Genomic DNA, 21,364 nt, shown 5'->3' on the forward strand with positions numbered 1-21,364 from the left:
TTTGGCATGGTGCAGATTATACGAAAGAAACGAGCGAATACACAGTTTCTATAAATTACTCTATTCATAGAAATAGTAGGGGTGTCTATATATATTCTTGATTGCCCATGAGAATTATTATTATCTTCTGTTCATGGGTCTCAGAATAATACGCAGTTGGAAAGTTTATCCGGAAGGAATATCGAGATTATTATGTATTTTTTATGCATTTCACTCATTTATACATGTGCATTGACCCATGACCAGATGGCGTTATATACGCGTATATATGTAAATATATGTATATGGGATATGGGAAAAGGTTACGGCGTTATATACGCACCACCACCTGATCAGCTGGTATATGATGATGATGTTGCCCACAGTGGCTGAAATATGATTCAAACGGCGTTATATACGCGTATATATGTATGTATTCAAATGGCGTTATATACGCGTATATATGTATGTATATATATGTATATGGAATATGGGAAAGGTTATGGCGTTATATACGCACCACCACCTGATCAGCTGGTAAACGATGATGATTTTGCCCACAGTGGCCGATATGATATGATGGGATGCCCTCAGAGGCTGATGATGTCATAAAACATGTACCTATGCACGACATGACATTCATACGCATATGCATGATGCGTAAAGTAATTTACAATTTACAGAGTTATCCAGACATACAGGTTGAGTCAATTACTCTATATTTCTTCCATGTCTGTTATGTACTTATTTATGTGCCTTACATGCTCAGTACATTATTCGTACTGACGTCCCTTTTGCCTGGGGACGCTGCGTTTCATGCCCGCAGGTCCAGATAGACGGGTCGAGAGCCTCCAAGTAGGCTATCAGCTCAGCGAAAGATGTTGGTGCGCTCCATTTGCTTCGGAGTTGCGTATTTGGTTAGTATGATTTAGACGTGAATTGTTTGGTATGGCGGGACTCTGTCCCGACCTTTATGATATTTATGTACTCTTAGAGGCTTGTAGACATATGTCTTGTACGTGAAAGATTGTACGGCCTTGTCGGCCTATGTTTTGAGTTTGTAACGGATCATGTTGGCCTATTAGGCCCGTGTGTCACGTGTATATGATGATGTAATAAGAAAGATACGTTACGTTGGTACTCGGTTGAGTAAGGTACCGGGTGCCCGTCGCGGCCCATCGGTTTGGGCCGTGACAGCCTCACGCTCATTTTCTTATTATATTAAGTAATGAACACAAATTGTTGACTGCTGAGGCGTACGATGATATAATTAGAGCAGAATTACCAGACGAAAACGCAAAACCAGATTTGCGTAAGCTTGTTCTTAAGCATATGATGCATGGTCCTTGTGGTAGTTTAGACCTAACAAATTCTTGTATGAACAAAAAAGGTTGCTGCAAGTTCAAATATCCAAAAAAAATTGCCGATCAAACATCGAAAGGAAATGATTCTTATCCAATTTATAGAAGACGAAACACATGAGAAGTGGTGAAAGTGAGAAGACAATACTTAGATAACTCTTGTGTTGTTCCATAGAATCCCTATTTACTAGGAAAATTCAACTGTCACATAAATGTCGAAGTTTGCTCTGACATCAAGGTTGTGAAATATCTTTACAAATATATTTGTAAAGGACATGACAAAATTGCATTCTGTGTACAGAATAATGATACAAATATAGAGATAGATGAAGTAAAAGAATATCAGTCCGCCAGGTGGATATCACCACCAGAAGCGATATGGCGTCTCTTTGGTTTTCCTATTAGTGAAATGTCACCAAGTGTTATATTGTCTTCAACAACATCTTGAAGGCCAACAATTTGTTTCTTTTAAGAGCAATATGGATATAAATGCAATTCTAAATAATCCAATGATAAAAAACGATGTTAACAGAATTCTTCTACATGAATGAACATGATGAAGATGCCAAGGAGCTCAAATTATTGTACAAAGAATTTCCTAAGTACTTTGTGTGGTCCTCGAGCGACAAATTTTGGGCACGTCGAAAACAACGTAATGCTGTTGGTCACATCGTAACGTGTCATCCAACAGAAGGAGAACAATATTATCTTAGATTACTACTAATGCATAGGCGAGGACCAACATCGTATAATGATCTTTTGACAACATATGGAGAACCTTGCAATACTTTCAGAGATTCTGTAGAGAAAAGAGAATTGCTACACTGTGATAATAGTTTAATAGAATGTATGTCTAAAGTAGCAGGTTATAGATGCTATACAGTTTAAGACGTTTATTTGTTACATTATTGATGTATTGTAATACTGCTAATCCAAGAAGATTATGGGAGAAATTTGAAGATTCAATGACCGATGACTATAAAGTATTGAGAACTATTGAGAGACAAGAAATTTGATATCAAGCTTTGAATCATATCAATGATATTTTACATTCAATGAGTCATGATGTAAATGAGTATGAACTCATCCAAGAAGTTATTACCGTGATGCTAACCTTGTGAATGACCCTCTAAAGTATGAAAGTTTATGTAGGTCATCTTATTCGTCATGCAGGTATAGATGTTCTTGGGTGGAAATGGTTTTAGTTGACTGGTTATAGAACTTTAATATCATAGAGATTGCTTTGACTGAGATAAATTACTTTTTTGCTTGCCTTTGGGACATTAATGAGTCTTCTGAGCTATATACTAACTGATGCTGATCTTATCTCAACTCTGATTCTTGTACCTGGAAAGTGGAGGGTCCTTTATGTCAGTTCTTTGAAGTTGTAAATGTAGCTCTACAACTGAAATTCCCATGTAACGTGTAATTATTTAGAGATGCATGATATTAGAATTATTAGTTGCATATCACTTGTTAAATGCATATACATAATAAAAACTAAATGTGGGAAATGCGCATGAAAATAAAGTTCTATCTGAGAGTTTTATGTGGATTGCCTGTGGTCTTACATGGTAGTCTGGTTCTCTCGTGTTTCAACAATATTTTGTACTGATATTTGGTTTCAAGAAAGAATTTTTGTGATTGTAATTTGTGTTATAAATAGAATCCTATTTATGGTGAATGTCCATATTTAGAGAGATTCTAGGGTTTATTACTTGGTAGCTAAGTCAACCTCTCCCTATAAATAGAGGGTTCTATTCCATTGTAATTCATCCCAAAATTCAATAAGAATTCCCTCTCTCTCTTTCTCTGCAATATTGCTCTTGTTTTTTTATTATTTTATAACACGTTATCAGCACAAGACTCTACCGTCTCAAGAAGCTCTTTGAGAAGATTAAGGTAATTTTTCTCCTTTTTTTAATTATGATTGACATTATGAAAAGAAAGTTCGTTGCCCTTGAAATTTCGGGCAAGAACTATATGACATGAGTGTTGGATGCTGAAATCCATTTAGATGCAATGGGTCTTGGAGACGCCATTAAAGACAAAACTAAAGCATCCACCCAAGACTGTGCTAAGGCCTTGATTTTCTTGCGCCATCACCTTGATGAAGGGTTGAAAATAGAATATCTCACAGTCAAAGACCCACTTGTTTTGTGGAATGGCTTAAAGGAAAGATATGACAACTTAAAATTGGTCACCCTTCCACAAGCACGATATGATTGGGCTCATCTGAGGCTTCAAGACTTTAAGTCTGTTTCTGAATATAATTCTGCGATGTTCAGAATTACTTCTAAATTGAAACTCTGTGGAGATACTATCACTGATTATGATATGCTTGAAAAAACGTTCACAACGTTTCATGCCTCCAATATGGTCTTGCAACAGCAGTACAGAGAGAAAGGTTTCAAGAAGTACTCTGAGCTGATTTCTCTTCTCCTTGTGGCTGAGCGAAACAATGACTTGCTCATGAGAAATCACGAAAAGCGACCCACTGGGTCTACACCATTGCCTGAAATGGATGAGGTGTATTCCCATTATGCTAAGCGTGGAAAAGGCCGTGACTCTATTCGTAGTCGTGATCGTGGTCATGGTCGTAGCCGTGGCCATAGACAAGGAAGAAATTTTCCTGGTGTTAATCATCCCCAAAGAGAAATAACCACACAAAGTGGAAAGGGAAAGATGAGAAGCCAAAAGCAAATGGTTCAGAAACTGAATGCTATCGTTGCGGTGGAAAAGGCCATTGGGCAAATATTTGTCGTGTATCAAGACATTTGGTTGAGCTTTATCAAGCATAAAGAATAAAGGCCCTGAAGCCAATTTTGTCTCTGACAATGATTTTGACATCACCCACTTGGATATGACAGACTTCTTTGAGCACCCTGATGGAAAAATAGACCACTTGATCGGTGATGGATCCGTAGTTAAAGATGATTGAGTAGTTCAACTTTTATTTTTGCCTATTTTTAATAGGTAGTGAATAAACATCATGTAATTGCAATTCTTTACCTGAGTAGTAGTCATTAGTATAAAACAATATTATTTATTTTATAAATCTCGCCGCAAAATACACATACATTTCATTCGATTTTATAAATAATTGCTTCCGATAAAATTTCGTTTCTGAAAGGGCGATCATTTACTATCTTTTACTGATTTTGGGATAGAGGGAAAATTGTAACTAGAAAGGAATTGAATGAATTTTTTTTGAAAGAGTGGCAGTGAAGTGTGACATAACCCAGGAAGTACCCGTTTTTTTTTTTTTTTTTACAATCATTAAATTTGTAATTTTTAGTTACTATCTATTAACAGGATCTTTGAAAATTAAAGTGTGGATAATACAAAAACACATTCAGTAATTAGACCCTTTTAAAATGTATTACTGTTTACGAGCCATCTAGATCGAATGAAGCTTTACTTAACAAGATTTTAGTAGTATATGACTTCATTATTTTTTTACGTAATTGTTTGTATCAAAATCAGAATTTGCTTGAAATTGCTTTAAAAGTCATTATTGAATCATTGACTTAACTTTGTTTTTTTTCCTTTTCTTTGAAAATACTAATGTTTATTCGTATATTTCTTTTGTATGTGAAACCATGGGAAGCAAATATGGATATCTCTCAAAGCAAACTTGAATCAAATTTCAATTATAAAAATATTTGTTTAGTTGATTCATGTACGACACATACAATATTCAAAGAGAAGAAATATTTCTCTCATTTAAGTATGTGTAAGGCAGATGCTACTACAATTTCTGGTAGTAGTAAATTAATTGAAGGCTGTGGAAGAGCTACTATAACTTTGCCTAAGGGAACAATACTTATCATAGAGAATGCAATGTTCTCCTCCAAGTCCAAGAGGAACTTGTTGAGTTTTAAAGATATCCTTCGAAATGGATATCATATTGAGACAATAGATGAGAGTAATCTTGAATATCTCATCATTACCAAAAATATCTCTGGCCAGAAAAGGGCTATTGAGAAGTTCCCATCTTTGTCTTGTGGCCTGTATTGGACAAGAATTAGTGCAATTGAGGCACATTCTATTGTAAACCAAAAGGTTACTAATTCCAATACTTTTGTACTTTTGGCATGATCGATTGGGACACCCTGGATCAATTATGATGAGACGAATTATAGAAAACTCAAATGGGCATCCATTAAAGAATTTAAAGATTCTTTTAAATAATGAATTTTCTTGCACTTCTTGTTATCAAGGCAAGTTAATTATTAGACCATCACCAACAAAGGTTGGAATTGAGTCCCCTGCGTTTTTGGAACGTATACAAGGGGACATTTGTGGACCTATTCACCCACCTAGTGGGTCGTTTAGATATTTTATGGTATTAATAGACGCATCTTCTAGATGGTCCCATGTGTTCCTATTGTCATCACGCAACCTCGCGTTTGCAAAATTAATGGCACAAATAATTCGATTACGGGCGCAATTCCCCGATAATCCAATTAAGTCTATTAGACTTGATAATGCTGCTGAGTTTTCATCCCAAGCATTTAATGATTATTGCTTATCAATTGGGATAAAAATGGAACATTCTGTAGCTCATGTTCACACTCAAAATGGCCTTGCAGAGTCTTTAATTAAACGTCTGCAATTGATAGCAAGATCGTTACTCATGAAAACGAGGTTACCCACTTCTGTTTGGGGTCACGCCATTTTGCATGCAGCAATGCTAGTTCGTCTCAGACCGACAAATTATCATAAATATTCCCCGTTGCAATTAGTTTTGGGTCATGAACCTAATATATCCATTTAAGAATTTTTGGATGCGCAGTATATGTGCCTGTAGCACCGCCATATCGCACCAAAATGGGTCCCCAAAGAAGGTTAGGAATATACGTTGGGTTCGATTCGCCCTCCATTATTCGCTATCTTGAAACATTAACGGGGGATTTATTCACTGCTCGATTTGCAGATTGTCGATTCGATGAGACACTTTTCCCAAAATTAGGGGGAGAAGTTGGTGAAACCAAACGGAAAATTTTGTGGAAAAATCCATCATTATCTCATCTTGATCCACGCGCCTCAATTTGTGAAAAAGAGGTGCAAAAGATTATTCATTTGCAGAGAATAGCAAATCAAATGCCAGATGCATTTACGGATATGAAAAGGATAACAAAATCACATATCCCTGCGGAGAATGTTCCAATCCGTATTGATGTCCCTATTGGACAATCTTCTAGTGTCATAGCTAATGAGTCAAAAGCACACCTTAAACGTGGCAGACCATTAGGTTCCAAAGATCGAAATCCTAGAAAAAGGAAAACAAATGATCAAAATGACACTACGAAAGAATCTCATGAAGAAATCCACAATTTAATAAATTCTAAGATCCATAAGGAATCCACTGAGCCCGAGACTCAAGAAAATAAGGAACTATCAATAAATCCAATCGATATTGAGACAAATTTGAATCGAGTGGATATAGTGGTGGATTATGTCTTTGCATATAATGTTGCATCTAGCATTATGCAAAAAAGTGAGGATCTTGAACCTCAATCTGTTGGAGAATGTCGACAAAGACGTGATTGGCCAAAATGGCAAGAAGCAATCCAATCAGAGTTGAACTCACTTGGGAAACGTGAAGTTTTTGCGCCTGTAGTCCAAACACCTAATGGTGTTAAGCCTGTTGGCTATAAATGGGTCTTTGTACGCAAGAGAAATGAGAAAAACGAGGTACAAAGATATAAGGCACGCCTTGTTGCACAAGGATTTTCACAAAGGCCTGGTGTCGATTATGAAGAGACATATTCACCCGTTATGGATGCTATAACGTTCCGTTATCTCATTAGTTTTGCTGTCCATGAAAAGCTTAACATGCATTTAATGGATGTAGTTACCGCCTACCTTTATGGCTCACTTGATAATGAGATATACATGAAAATTCCTGATGGATTTAAAATGTCAAACGCACATAATTCAAAGTCCCGGGAAATGTTTTCAATCAAATTGCAAAGATCTTTGTATGGTCTAAAGCAATCAGGACGAATGTGGTATAATCGTCTTAGTGAGTATTTATTAAAGGAAGGCTATATAAATGATGCCATTTGCCCGTGTGTTTTTATAAAGAAAACAACATCGGAATTTGTTGTACTTGCCGTATATGTTGATGACATAAACCTTATTGGAACTCCTATAGAACTCCAAAAGGCAATTGATTATTTAAAGAAGGAATTCGAGATGAAAGATCTCGGAAAGACAAAATTATGTCTTGGTTTGCAAATTGAACATTTGGCAAACGGAATTTTTGTTCATCAATCTACCTACATAGAAAAGGTATTGAAACGGTTTTACATGGATGGAGCACATCCATTAAGTACTCCGATGGTTGTTCGATCACTTGATGTGAATAAGGATCCATTCCGACCTCAAGAAGAGAATGAGGAGCTACTTGGTCCTGAAGTACCATATCTTAGTGCAACTGGTGCACTAATGTATCTTGCCAATACTACAAGGCCTGACATAACTTTTTCAATTAATGTCTTAGCAAGATATAGCTCTGCTCCCACAAGGAGACATTGAAATGGGATCAAACACATATTGCGGTATCTAAAAGGGACTAGCGATACGGGCTTATTTTATGGCAACAATTGCAGTCCCGATCTTGTTGGTTATGCTGATGCAGGGTATTTATCTGACCCACACAAGGCTCGGTCTCAAACAGGTTATGTATTTACTTGTGGAGGCACTGCCATATCTTGGCGATCGACTAAGAAATCAATTGTGGCTACTTCATCTAATCATGCTGAGATAATTGCTATTCATGAAGCAAGTCGAGAATGTGTGTGGTTGAGGTCTATAATACATCTTATTCGAGACAAATGTGGTGTGAAATGTGACAAGTTACCCACAATTTTGTATGAAGATAATGCAGCATGCATAGCTCAATTGAAGGGAGGATTCATAAAAGGAGATAGGACAAAGCATATTTTACCAAAGCTATTTTTCACACATGATCTTCAAAAGAATGGTGATATTAATGTGCAACAGATTCGTTCAAGTGATAATATGGCTGATTTGTTCACAAAATCTCTACCAACGTCAACCTTCAAGAAGCTAGTGTACAAGATCGGGATGCGAAGGCTCAAGGATGTGAATTGATGCTCTCATCAGGGGGAGTTAATGCGCGTTGCACTCTTTTTTCCTTACAAGGTTTTGTCCCACTGGGTTTTCCTTGCAAGGTTTTTAACGAGGCAACCAAAAGGCGTATTGTTAGATATGTGTACTCTTTTTCCTTTTCTAGAATTTTTTTTCCCATTGGGTTTTCTTTTAGTTAAGGTTTTAACGAGGCACATTATTTGTTGAATAGACATTCAGGGGGAGTGTTATAAATAGAATCCTATTTATGGTGAATGTCCATATTTAGAGAGATTCTAGGGTTTATTACTTGGTGGCTAAGTCAACCTCTCCCTATAAATAGAGGGTTCTATTCCATTGTAATTCATCCCAAAATTCAATAAGAATTCCCTCTCTCTCTTTCTTTGCAATATTGTTCTTGTTCTTTTATTATTTTATGACAATTTGAGAGTTTAGCTCTTTTTATTATTTTAAATTATTTGTATGGTGACATCTGAACGTGATGCCACCATTAGCATCAATACAGGTTTCATGTAGGATGCTCTACTAAGACAAAGCAATATAGACTATAGCAGATATAGAGTAGTTAGGACTTAAGAATGATAATAGGAATATGTTACTATAACAGAATTTTGGCCTACACAGTAGTACTGAACAGGTAGATGCAACACATTTCTAAGAAAAAATATACATTGTCTTCACTATTATAGCTAGTTTTTTCAAGACCTCATCACATTGAACCAATTATAAAACATAATGCTATTGTTGCATCCGCTAAGGTGGCCTCTAGCAGGTTGAGGATTTTGTAGTCTGTCATGAAGAAAAATAAGTTGTGTCAAACACTCATAACGGAGAGATCGTAAATTTAGCAAAAGAAAGTGAAACACGAATTATATTATGCGCACAAAACAAGCAAGAATAGCTTCTGACTGTGCCTTATGTCATCCTCATTGTCATACATAGGATTCTTTTCCTAAGGAAAGTTTAGCTGTATAAATCACAGAAAAAAACTGCAAGGAATTCCTAGAAAATGAATTTAAGTTTACAACAATTAAAACTTCAAAAGCTCCAATTAAGGTTTGAATCGACCAAAAAGAAGTGACATGACAGAATAGCATGTGTAATAATGCCAGGCCCTATTACCATACAAGCTCTAATTAGAGCCAGCAAAAGTAGAAACCTCTGTAATGCTCTATACCTCTCCAGAATTGATTTAAGTTTGACCTCAAATATATTTTTGCACAGGAGTGCTGATATTTCTTTTGTAGGTTGATAATTCTTCATCTGCTAACTGGGAGCTGGACAATGAATTCTCTTTGGCATGTATGCAGAGGAGTAAATGAAGAGCAAATGTACCTCTTTCACCATTATCATCAGCTTTAAGCGCAATGTTGATATACTTTAAAGAGGAGTCAATGTTTGTCCAAAAGATAAATGACAAAACACCATAAATTTCATCATTGGTCTCTGAGTGTTCGATATTTTCAGGAGAAGTACTTGTAATTCGTTATTGTATTTCTTTTGCTGAAGTGCATTCCTTTTCCAATATTTCCTCACCTTCTGTCAAAAAAAGAAGAAGGTATAAATAGCTAACCTGAATAACTCTCCTAGATATTAGAAATGCATTTACTATGTTTGGAATGTATTAGATTCCTCAACATGTCAAGTTAGTTTCTATGTTCTGTTTTCTTTTGCTTTTATGGCCACGGTGATTTAAATTAATCTTTCTTGGCCCGAACTATTAAACAACTACTTTTTTATGTTGCTTACTTGAAATTTTGCCATCTTATGTATTTCAACTGTGTGCTTAATGCGGCTTGGCGTTCTGCAATTGATTTTGTTGGAGAAGAAAAACGATCATCATGGATGTGAAAGCTCAAATCTTTCTCCACTAATTGTGAGGCTCCCTTCGTGTGTGCCCTCCGTTGGTAAATTTTGAATGTGTTGGCGAACTGACTAGACCAAATAAAGCTTCACTTCTGAAGTGGTTAATACTCTCAACTCAACGTTGTATGAAGTTGTAATGTTCCTGCTTTGTTTAACGAGACGACAACTAGTTGACATATTCTTTTGTTGCTACAATTTTTGTGTCTCAGTGGTCACATTTTGATTCCTTTTTCTGTCTTCTTCATTTCTTAGGAGTTCCACTACAAGTTTTGCTAATTTAGTAAATATTGTTTCCATGTATTGAGATGTTTTGCAATTAATGTCTTGTGAGTTTTTTAAGCATTTGTATATTGTATTCTATGTAACCTTCTAATTTATAACATATTTATTTGTTTGCAGATATTTTTGGTCAAGAACTAGTAGAAAGAGGACCAGAAACAAGACCAAAGACTGCGTATGTAAATAGTTGTATCATACATGTTGTAACTGCTGTGGCACTTTAAGCATCCCTTAATGTGATGCTCTCGTGAACGCAAACAATGTATATTTTGTTCAAAATGTATGTAAATTAAGTGTGTAACACTTAGTATGAAATATTTTGTCAAAGCAGACCCATGCTCTCTACGACATCTTAATTCTAATAGATTTTTAACCAAATGAAGGAATTAAAGCTACTGCAAAGGTAAAAAAGAAGTAGAAAACTTGCATCTGCCAGATCCTTCATCCTCTGTGTAGGATCAAAAATGTTTCTGACAAAAGCACCCAAATCCACTGCAGAATCAGTATGCTTGGTAATAAATGGATGTGAAAGAATCTGCAATTAAAGAGGACCATGAGCCACCATGCAATCTTAAACCAGTCTACTTTGTACATCATACCTTTACCATTGTTAGAAAACTCTATGATAGACATAAAAGTAACTGCAGCCACCCGTTTCATACAGGTCAAGTAAAATCTGTATCCAGTTCCAACAATGATAATCTTCAATCCATACTTACATCATTAATTTATATTATATTTACAATTAGATAACACGCAGAGTTAAATCATGTTGGGCCTGTGCTGGCACAGACCATCACCGCCTAGTTTCTATACATTAGAAGAGCATGAGTTTCGACATGCTTGCTTATGTGTATTTTAAGTTTTTTTTGAGGGCATATTAGACTTTTGAGCTTATCTGTATACGTGGCTTTTCTATATCTACCCAACTACTACGTGTAGCATTTACGTTATTCCAAGGTGGGTTTTATTCGATTTTTGTACATCACAATTTACTGAGCTTCTCAGATATCTTCGGTCTTCCTCATCTCTTCAACTTGCAGGTGCTTTTCTTATTCCTTAATATAAATTTTATTGTTTTCTATCTCTTTCTCCTTCTTTTTTGTTTCAAATTCGTGAAAACAGAGTGAATTAATTACAGATTTTCGAGTTTGTGTTTTGATGGATGAAATTGGGATTTTCTTTTTTATTTCGGAGATAAATTGAAATCAAGAAAACAAATTCAGTTTGTTAAACTATAGAAGCCAGTTGATTTTTTGTGTCTGCAAAGTACAAGAATGGATACAATTCTCTGTGATGAACTTCTTCAAGAAATGTTCTGTCGCCGTCCTCCGCCTCCGTTTCTTTCTTCGTTCTCTCAGTTTAGTGTCTCTGTTACATCTCAGATCATTTACCGTTTTCAATCTCTTCATCTTGTCCTAATCTCAAGTACCTCTGATTGTTCTGATTCTGAGTTGAATTTGGTAAGTCTTTTGTTGTCTGAAATTAAAGCAAGAGATAAGGGTGTTAGTTTTTTATGGAGAAATTGTAAAAAGGTGAGAACCTTAAAGCTAAAAAGCTGTGAAAGTGTTGGTGATCAAAGTTCTTTTTTAGTATTTCTTTTCTAAATATTTGGAGGGTTTTTTATGGAGAAATTGCAAAAAGATGAGAACTTTAAAGCTGAAAAGTTGTGAAAGTGTTGCTGATCAAAGTTCTTTTTTAGCATTTCTTTTCTTGAATATTTGAAGGGTCTTGAAACAATGGAATTAAGAACTTGTAGAGCAATTGTTGATGGGGTTTTGTTAAAATTGGCTGAGAATTGTGGCCAGTATGTTGAATTCTTTGTTGATATATGATGGTGGCAGTAAAGGGGGTTGCTTCATTTCTTGAGTCAAAGCAAATGTTGTACTAACTTACAAAGCTTGATTTAAGATTGCCTCTTGATCATGATAATAGTCATTTGATAGCTGCTGCTGAAAATTTAAGGAGTTTGAGGAGTTTAAGGTTATAATTAGAGTGAAATTACTTAAGCATGAATGATTTTGTTTCTGTTGGAGTTATTTCTCAGGAAACTTCAGAGATAATATTAGCTTTTTTTATCTATTTCTATCTCATTATTAGAATGGAAAAGCTTTTCCTTCTGATTGTAATTCTGTGTGCTTCTAGCTATGTCATTCACCACATATATATAGAATGAATAGTTTTTGGTTTTAAAATTATTTTGATAGGTATACAGATGCAATTCAAGCATATGCAGGGCCTAAAACCAAAGTTTAATATGAGACCTCTATTTGTTCTTTGCTTGTTTGGCTCTGTTGTGCATGACAATTTATTCTCTTTGTCATTGCAGTTCTTGCAATCTGTTGTGGTTGTTTTCTACTTTTTTTTATGCAATACCACTTGAACCAGAAGGTAAATTTTCTAATCTCTGCTCATCTATTTATAGGTATTGTACGTTTTTACGTGGGTTTTTCTAAAAAATGTAAGCGTACATACATACTACGTACAACTTTTAGGCTATTCCATGTGTGGATTTTTTTACATTTGGTAATGTAAATATGTACGTGACATTTCCCATTTAGGAAGTAGACGAGTGAAATGTTGAGTAAAAATCATAAAATTGACAACTCCTAAAAAATACATGATGACAAGAAGACTATGGCTCTTTGGATAAAGTAAAAAAGTGCTTTTAAGCACTTGTTTTTAAGCTAAAATGACAGAAATAAGCCAAAAACCAAAAGCTAGAATTTCTAACTTATGACTTTTGGCTTAAAAGTCACTTACAGCAAGCCCATCCAAACGGGCTCCAAGACTTGTTTTAGACTCACTCTATTTTTTCCTTCAAATATTTTCAATTATACAAACTTCAAGACATAAATTGAAGAAATTCAATGTGGCAGTAAGCTCCTGTAATTAATTTCTAGTAAGATTGTGTCCGTTACTCGCATTGGAGTCCGACTATATTCGGTTTCGTGCCGCGTAGGGCTCCATTCGAGGGGAATCGCTCCCTACAAAGGATTTTTCCATACCCAGAGCTCGAACCTCTAGGTAAGGGAAGAGCAGTCTCATCCATTGCACCACATCTTTTGATGGTTTTCTCGAGGTCAGTAAAGCTCATAATTTCTTGGAATTTGCAAGCCAAGGTTGTCCATAGAATCTCCAATGATTAAATTTCTTTTTCGAAATATGTCTGCAAGTTTGCTCATGAGAGAGGGAGCAATGACCTAAGTGAAATGAAATTGCTTTTGATTTAAGCATATCTTTCGCAAAAAGTTACTACTCCCTCCATTTCAAATAGATGAGGTAGTTTGACTCGGCACGGAGTTTAAGAAAAAAAAAAGACTTTTGAAATTTGTGGTCTTAAAAGCTTAAGGGGTAAAGCTTTGTGGGACCATGACTTTTGTGTGGTTATAAAAGCTTCTCATTAAGGGTAAAATGGGTAAAATGAGGAGTTTAAAGTTGAATTATTTCCAAATTTAGAAATGGATCATTTAATTTGGAACAGACTAAAAAGGAAAGTACCTCATTCAATATAAAACGGAGGGAGTATAATATGCTGTTTCATTTTTTGGTGAATGAGATAATCTTTGTTAATCACCACAAACAAACTCAATTATACACATAGTTCCTCCATCTACATTACTTCCTTCTCTGTTTCTATACTATTTCAACATAGTATCCTATCTATTCATTTAGCATTTACAGTAAATTCTTTATCCATAATCTCTGTCTTCTTGATGTTGATTTCCTCTCCATGATTCCTTGCATTTTCGCCCTGCATTCCTCTTTCACATTGGTTACTACCTTCTGTGGTCTTAGGACTTTTTGATTCCACAATGCATTATTTCTGACTTTCCATATGTGATATATTGTTGCTGCCAAGACTGTGCTTATGATTGTGCTGCATGTTTTGCCTCTTATCTTCCTTGTCATTCTTCTCCACAGCCCTTCCAATCTGTATTGCTGTATTCCCATATCTAGCCATTCCAGTATCCCATTTAAACATTTCTTTGAGTAGTTGCAGTAAAAAAAATAAGTGTTCTATCATTTCTGTTGTCTCCCCACATGTAACACAATGATCCTCTTGGCATATCCCCAACTTGGCCAACCTTTCTCTCGTTAGAAGTCTTCTGTGCATTGCTAACCAGCAAATGAAGCTATGCTTTGGGATGTTGTTACTGCTCCACACCCATCTGCTACTCTCCCATTTTTCTCTTCTTCCTTGTTTCCAATTGTACCCACTTTTTATTGTGTATTTTCCATTAACTGCCAACCAGTCTTGTTGCACATATCCTGCAGCAAATTGATCTCTAATAGAGCATATCTTTTTTCAGTACCAACAGCAATCCTGTGATGGTTTGTCCTGCCACCAATCCTTCTTCTTTAAATATATGTGATTCACCCATTGCACCCATAAATTATCAGCTTTCTTAGCTATATTCCAAACATATTTGGCTATAGCTGCTTGATTCCAAGTTTCACAGTCAATGATCCCAGGTCCCCCTCTATTTTAGGCCTGCAAATAAGATCCCAGGCAACTAAAGGAACTCTATTTGTATTTACTTTCCCATCCCATAGAAAGTTCCTACAAATAGCAGTAATATTCCTTAATACCTTTTTTGGAAGTATAAAAATGGAGGACCAATATGTATGAATATGCAATAACACTGAGTTTATTAGTAGCACTCTCCCAGCATAGGACGAGTTTCTTGAACCCCAACTCTTGATTCGAGCACACATTTTATCTACCAGCATTTCACAGTCCACACTTGAAATTTTCTTTGCTGAAATTGGCACTCCCAGATATCTAAAAGGCAGAGCACCTCTCTTATACCCAGTCAGTTCACACAGATCAACCAGGTCATGCTCATTCATGTTTGGACTATATATGTTTGATTTAGCAGCATTTGTTCTCAATCCTGTAGTTTCTGAAAATGTAGCCAATCCCCTCAACATCAGCATCACTGATGCCATTTCTCCTTTGCAAAACAGTAGCACATCATCAGCAAAACACAAGTGATTCAGTTTTAGCCCTCTACACTTTGTGTGAAACTTAAATCCCTGCATTGTAGTTACTTGCTGCATAATTCTTGTAAAATATTTCATACAAATGACAAATATTAAGGGTGAAATTGGGCCTCCTTGTCTTAGCCCCCTCTTTGTAACACCCCGTAAATTCGACATAGGTATGAATGAGTTAAGGGAGTAGTAATATTATATTTTGAGCATGTGAAGTCTCATCGAGATGATTATGGGTGAAAATAGTTGTTTCAAAATCAAGATGGAAAGTGAGGTGCATAAGATTTGACAAAATCGACTAAGTTTGCAGAAGGTCTGTATTCCATCAGAGTTTAGTGAAAATGTGTAAGGAATTCAGGAAAGCTCAAAGCACGAAAGTTGTAGGCCTTTGAAATAGCTTTCCAACTATATATTATGGATCTAGAACGGATCTCTGTGCAAAAAGTTATGCGTGTTTTACAGAGCAGTACGCGATATGCGCGCCCGTAGCGCGCCCTTAGCGCGGCCGCGCTAATTTTGAGGCAGTGTGACTGCCGTTTAGCGCGGTCATTAGCGCGGGCGCGCTAGTGGAGGGTCATTTTGAAGCTATATTTCGTCCCCCACAGCCCCAAAACATAAAAACTTGCTCTAGAAAGGGAAGCTCTCAAAAACCTAACTCCTTAAGGGTCCTTCCACCACCCAAGGTAAGTTCTAATGGTGATTTTAAGTTAATTTCAATTTCCCAACATCTTATTAACATGGGGTAAATCCTACATATCATTAGATATTCGATTTAGACACCATTGTTGAGAGAAGAAACCCTAAAACTCGAATTCAAGAAGATTGAACGTCAAAAAGGTAATATCTTCACCCTCTAGTTGATTCTATCATTGAATTAATGATTATAGACTCTATTTCATGAGATATGAGTTGATGGGTGTGATAGAAGAGCATGAACAGTTATAGGTTTGACTTGTTGATTGTTGATTATTGGTTAAGGGTGTTGTTTACCTTATGGGTGATAAAGAATGATGTTGATTATGATCATTTGAGACTTTAGAATTTATCTAGGAGCAAGGGAATGAGTTATTGGGTGTAGAGACACCATTAATAAGGACTATGAAGCTTTATGTCACCAAGTGTTTGAGAAAATGCTTAAGTGACCAAAACATGAGAATTATTGCTAATATGGAATCCCTTTGACTTGTATTGATATAGATTAAAGTTGAAAGGGGTGGCGAATGTTGTATTACGCTCAAGAGCAGGAAGTTAAGGTATGTGAGGCTAACTCTCTATGTTTGGGAATGTTAATGATTCTCCCTACACTACGTTTCTTTTACGACGTATCAATTGCCTCAGAAATATAGTTAAGCCTAGTTCCTTGAATAGTTGTAGAACTTCTATTCTCTAGCTTCATAACTCGTTCATGACTTTNGCGAGCATACCCTCAATCCTCCTAGCAATGCTCACTACCTGCTGATAAGGAATGTCCATCTCCAACTCTTGAGCCATGCTAGATCTGATGGGTGGAATAAGACCCTCAATGAACCTGCGAACTCTCTCCCGAACTGTAGCAACCAAAGCCGGTGCATGCCTGGCCAACCTGGTATAACGGATAGCATATTCTGAAACGGTCATAGCACCCTGGCGCAAATGCTCAAACTCTGCGCGCCATGCATCCCTGAGACTCTGGGGGACAAACTCTCTCATGAACATATCCAAGAACTGGGTCCAAGTCAGTGTAGCAGCCTCGACTGGACTGTCTATCTCATAAGTCCGCCACCATTCATAGGCGGCTCCCCGAAGCTGAAAAGCAGTGAAAGAAACCCCGCTGGACTCCACGATGCCCATAGTGCGAAGAATACGATGACACTCCTCTAGAAATCCCAAGGCATCGTCTGATGCTAATCCACTGAACATTGGGGGATCATACTTCTTGAACCTCTCGAGTCTCCGCTGCTCGTCCTCTGAAGCGGCTGACCCATCCTCGGGCTGAACTGGCGCTGCAGGCGGTGCCGGAATAATCTTAGGAGCCTGCTCAACCTGCACTCGCTGCTCGGGAGTGCGGACGGCGGGAGTCTGTGCTCCTACCCCGGCCTGGGATGTGGCTGCAGCAATGGGAAGCAACCCTGCCTGAGCCAAGGTGGTGTACATGCTCATGAACTGAGCCAAAGTCTCCTGGAGCACTGGAGTAGTAGTGGCAGTAGTAGGTGTGCCAGGTGCCTGGACTCCGGCTGGATCTGCTGGTGGTACCTCGGCGGCTGCTCGCGCAGGTGCTCCGGCTGCACCACGTGCGCGTCCTCGACCTCTCCCCTGGCCCCGGCCTCTGGCGGCGGCAGCAGGGGGCGCGGGTGCCTGGTCATCTCGTGTAGCGCGTGTCCTCACCATCTGTGAGAGAATAGAAGACAGAAGTTTAGATTTGATGTCAAAAATATCGCACGACAAGGAATTCAAATGAAGTGAAGATTTTTTTTTCCTAAACAGTTACATAGCTTCTCGTAGATAAGTACAGACGTCTCCGTACCAATCAGCGAGACTCTAATAAACCGGCCTGTGTTCCGTGACTCCTATGAACCTAGAGCTCTGATCGGAATAATTGATTTAACTGAACATAAGGAAATAACAACTGTATATAAGGCCACTCGGCCTATACAACTCAAAATATGCGGAAGTCTACAACTAAATCCCAAAACCCGAAAACTCACGGGAAACACAGGGTAATAGAATGTAGTAAACTGCTCTACACCAGAATGTCTAAACAACATGAAAGGAAAGAAAAGGAACTATCTGCTAAAGCCGGAATAGAGTAGAGACTCCTGGTCTGCGAACGTAGCAGATATACCTCAAGTCTCAGCTAGGTCTCTCCACCACGAGGATGATACGTCTGGGAGGAAGTACCTGGATCTGCACATGAAAAACATGCGCAGGAAGGGCATGAGTACACCACAGCGGTACTCAGTAAGTGCCAAGCCTAACCTCGGTTGGGTAGTGACGAGAAAGGTCAGGGCCCTACTGAGATAACATAATAAATAATGAGATAACCAAAACAGTTTAAATAAAGTCTACAGCGAGAATCTAAACCAGGCAAATAAGGAAGGATAGTAATAGAAAGCAAAGGTAACAATACACGGAAAAACTGCCCTCAGCAAGGGATAGTAGCCGGGGGATCTCTTAGTATCCCGAGGATCTCTTGGTATCCTCATCATAAACACTGGGGATCTCTCGGTATCCCGAGGATCTCTTAGTATCCTCTATAAGTAAGTCGGGGATCTCTTGGTATCCCGAGGATCTCTTGGTATCCTTAATAAGTAAACCGGGGATCTCTTGGTATCCCAATATATATATAGAAACACATGTGCCAGGGATCTCTTGGTATCCCGCACCCTCAGTCCAGAATATCTCGAATACAGAGGGATCTCCCGGGAGCCGTCCCGTAGTCCCAAACTAAACACACAACAACAACGATTCATAAATCTCGGAACAATGCAAAAAAATCAGGACACGAAGTAGTAAATTATAACCTAACATGCTTCACAGAGTACAAATAGCACAGTTAAAGCAAATAAGCAAGTAAGCCAGCTAAACATGAGTCTCTAAGCTAGCACAGGTACAAACTCACAGTTAAAATGAACAAGTAAACAAGAAATCTCAGTTTAAATACTTCAAGTAGAAACGGATTTACAACAATTAGCTCAAGTATGCGCTCGTCACCTCACGTACGGGGCATTCAAATATTCAAGATCATAACATAAGGGAAAAAAGGTCCCCCACACAAAGTTAGACAAGCCACTTACCTCGAACCGGCTCAATATAAACTAGAAACCACGCTCTTGCCACGAGTATCCGACTCCAAATGGCCCAAATCTATTCAATTCAATTACACATTGTAAATAACATCGCAAACACCTGGTTTTGCTATTAAATTTAAAGCTACGGCATGAAATTAGGTGAAATGACCAAAATGCCCTTCAGGCCAACGCCTCGGAATCGAATAATTTTCACATTTTTAGAACCCCCGTACCCTGAAGAGCCTAACCATATAAAAATCTCCCAAATCGGAGGTCAATTGCCCACTCAAAACTCAATAGTTTAGGTAGTGAAGTTTTACCCCAAATTAACCAACTTTTCATCCTAAATTCGAATTCCAATGATATATTTAGCTATATAATGATGAAATATAATGAAAAGGGGTCAAGGAAACGTTACCCAATGATTTTCTCTTCAAAACCCACTCAAAATCGCCTTCTCCCGAGCTCTCAATCGATTTTCAAACTTATGAAATTTAACCCTCGAAATTGATATTTCTGAACAGTCATTTCCGCTTCTGCGGACAAGGGACCGCAGAAGCGGTCCCGCTTCTACGAACCACGAGCCGCTTCTGCGGTTTTTCACTTAAGGCCAGACTCCGCTTCTGCGGTCCAAATTTCGCTTCTGCGGTCCCGCTTATGCGGAGGACAGGACCGCTTCTGCGGTTCCTGCGGATATGCCTGGAATCGCTTCTGCGATGAAGAAGCCGCTTCTGCGGTTCCCAAGCCGCAGAAGCGGAAATACCAGAAGACACAAAATCTGCTGCTGCACACTTTAGAATTTCTTCCCGTCGACCATCCGAAATCATCCCGAGGCCCCCGGGACCTCAACCAAAAGCACCAATACCACCTAATACCTTATTCAAACTTGTACCAATCCTTAAAATACCTAAAACAACACCGGAAACCCGATTAAATCAAAGATTCAAGCCTAAGAACTACAAGTTTCCTCCAAATACGCTTTCGATCAAAAACCCTAACCAGAAACACGTCGAACTGACCTGAAATTTTGCACCACACATCCCCAATGACATGATCGAAGCTTACTGCCGCACCTTCCGGAATTCCAATCCGACCCTCGGTATCGAACACCTCACTATCGCGCGGTACCTCTCAAAAATTCAAAACTTCGACATTTCAAGCCTAATCTGTAGCTACGAGCCTCACAATACATTCCGAACCACGCTCCCAACCCGTCACCTAACCGGAGCTACACGGAACCATCGGATTTCCATTCCGAGTCGTCTTCCACTCGTTCTGATTATGGGACCCATTTTTCAACACTTAAGCTCTCCTTTTAGGGACTAAGTTTCCCAAAAAACTTCCAACTAACACCGAACGTCCGGCATACAACATAGCAGGAAATGAACTTAGGGAATAAGCAGTAAATGGGGAATCCGGGGCATTAAATTCCAAAAACCGACGACCGGGTCTTACAAATTTAACCTTCCTTACCCTCCAACCTTAAAACATTCGTTCGTCCTCAAACGAATCATAGAGAACATACCTGGTAAAGAAAAGCATGAGCGGTAACTGGCTGCGCATATCCTGTCGGCTTCCAAGCCGCTCCTCGGCCGCTCGACACGCCACTGACCTTCCACCTCGAAGCGATTTTCTTTGAACCTCAACTCTGATCTGACTGTCCAAATAGTCCACTGGCTCCTCAACATAGGATAGATCCTGTCCAGCTGGCTGAACTGAAAATCCAACACATGCGACGGATCCCCATGATAATCTCCGGAGTATCGAAACATGAAATACCGGATGAACCCGCCAAACTGGGAGGTAAGGCAAGCTCTAGGCCACGCTCCCCAACGTCGCCTCAAGATCTCAAAAGGGCCAATAAACCCTCGGACTCAACTTTCCTTTCTTCTTCCAAACCGCATACGCCTTTCATAGGGAGACCGAAGCAAACCCGCTCACAACCATATATGAAACATCAACGAAACCTTCCCTGTCCGCGGTAATCTTCTA

The sequence above is a fragment of the Nicotiana attenuata genome, chromosome 8 (genome assembly GCF_001879085.1).
Source record: "Nicotiana attenuata strain UT chromosome 8, NIATTr2, whole genome shotgun sequence".
Classification (NCBI taxonomy): Eukaryota; Viridiplantae; Streptophyta; class Magnoliopsida; order Solanales; family Solanaceae; genus Nicotiana; species Nicotiana attenuata.